Genomic DNA, 2,545 nt, shown 5'->3' with positions numbered 1-2,545 from the left:
CGGGGCACGAACCCGTATCCCCTGCATCGGCAGGCGGACTCTCAACCACTGCGCCACCAGGGAGGCCCAGTGAAGTATTTTTGAAGGGCTGATCGTCTTGATCCTTCCGTTAGAACTAAATAGACAAGGCACTCCTGCCCCCTTCTCCTTCCAGAAGGGCTCCCACTGGAATGGAGCAAACCTCTACTCTCTTGGTCTAATGCACTACCTGCCGCCTCCAAATGTGGCTTAAACAGGTAAGCATCTTCCCGAGGTGGCAATTCCTAGCACTAGCTGTGTTGATCATAGGAGCTTTCATTTATGGTATAATTTCAGTGGACCAGAACTGTCCTAAGAACCTTACAAACTTAAATCACTCACAACCAATCCTGATGAGGTAAGATTGTCCCTATTTCACAGCTAGAACAAATGAGGCCATTGAGCGATCGAGTCATTTGCCCAGGCCTGTGCAGCTGGTAAATGACAGAACCTGAGTTTGAGATCAGCTCTGGGTGAATGAGCAACCGTGCTCAGTACTTCTAAACAATGCTGTCTCTCTGATGCTCTAATCTTTGTTTGGGCGAAAATGCGGAATTTCCCCAAACCGCCTAGCTGGCCCAATTTTGTTGTAACCTGGGGAAAGAAACATTTGTGAACTTTGCCTTTGCTCAAACCAAGCATTCAAATATCCAGAGATTACAGCAGGTCGTTGCCCCAGGCAAGGAATGAATTCAGCTCTAAAAGACTTGTCAGAAACCCTATAGTTCTCTCCTCATCTGGGGCACAGAGAAGCACCTATGCAAATCCGTTTCCAGGATCTGTCTTGACATTTTGCGTTTTCTCACAGTATGCCATCACAGTAAACCCTACTGGAGTCTGTAGATCCCCATCTAAAAATTTTTACTATTAAAACCATTTATAATGTAGATAGAGGTCACGACTTTGCCAAAACCCCCAAATTCTTAAAGAACTGAAAGCACATCCTCCTCTTTTTTGCATCAAACATTCAGGACAGTGTAGACTACAGGCCCTTTAATAAAAGCTTCCTGAGTTCAAAGCTGAATGAGAGAATGCAGTATTTATTTGCCTATGTAGATTTGGTCAATGTTAAAACCAAATTAAAACAAAACCAACAATAATGCACATATACAGTTTGAATGACTTTTGCTCTCAAATATGTTTCTTGTAATGTATATAATGTCTGTCTGTCTATTCTAGAGCCTGTGATACATGTGAGGGTTATATATATATATGTATATATATATATATATATATATATATATATATAAAATTTATTTCATGATCAGATGATAAAACTGGGAAGACCCCTACATACAATTATACACAATGCTACTGCACACTTAATAGACTACAGTAGAGTGTAAACATAACTTTTATGTGCACGGGGAAATTACAAAATTCGTGTGACCTGCTTTACTGCAATATTCCATTGATTGTGATGGTCTGGAACCGAGCCCACAATATCTTCAAGGTCTGCTTGTATATCTTCACTCTATAAAATGTCCTCTGACATTTCGAAAGTCTTTAAGACATTTTGTTATGCAGGCATCAGTGACCCCTTCAGTATCGTCGTACTCTCAATCTCCTCCTCTCTTCCTTTTCCTCCCTCATTTGCACTAACTTAATGGAGACGCATTCCCATTGGTGGATTTGGGGTTCATATTTCTAAAGCTCATTAGAGCTGGTATTGAGTTTTTCAAGGGAAAACTAAATGAGAAAAAAATTCTAGTTACCACTTCAGTTCTAAATAAGCATCATGCTTGATTCTTGAGACAACAATATTTCTGAGTCAAATAATAGGATTTTACTGCATAATATATTCCTGTTGCCTCACTCTACTTGGAAAAAATCAAAATATATTTGGAATTTACTATGATTCTTGAAATCCAACCTTTCAAGTTAATAGGGCATTTCTTTTCTTAATTCCCATTTCACAGATTCATTTATTCATTCACTCATTAATGAGACAGGTCATATTTAAATGGAGGTCCATAGAAGCAAGTGAATAAGTGAACTTAAAGAATAAATCAGAGATCTAGGATTTTACATTCTCGGTTTAATACACTAGCCCATACTTCCAAATCTTTCCCAAATCTTAATCTGATAGCTACCCTTTTGATGACTGATTTCACCATTCAGTTTCCTAGTGCCCATCCCACATCAGGCACTGGACCAGTCACCAGAACCTAGAGGAGAATAGACATAGTGCCTGCTCAAGATTTCAAAGTCTGTCTTACACACAACCACATCAGCACACAAAAGGTAATGTCTTTCTTTAAGCTAAAGTAAACTTAAATTGGTAGAGGTGTTTGGAGACTACACAGGGCTTTTTCGAATCATTGGAAGACCCTGGGGGAGGGGCAATTACCCACTGACAGCCCGGTGTATACAAGCTCACCCTCAAAGAATCATTCTTTGCTTCCTCCATTCTATGCCAAGGACCAGCTCTGTCCTTCCCTATCGTTACTGGGAACATTTCTGGAGCCTCCCAGATCCCAGAGTACCACACCCAAAAAAGTAAAACTACAACATGGAGGATCACGTT

This window comes from Mesoplodon bidens, assembly GCF_964165515.1.
Source record: "Mesoplodon bidens genome assembly, chromosome: 10".
NCBI classification, from domain to species: domain Eukaryota; kingdom Metazoa; phylum Chordata; class Mammalia; order Artiodactyla; family Ziphiidae; genus Mesoplodon; species Mesoplodon bidens.
This window is presented reverse-complemented; position numbering follows the sequence as displayed.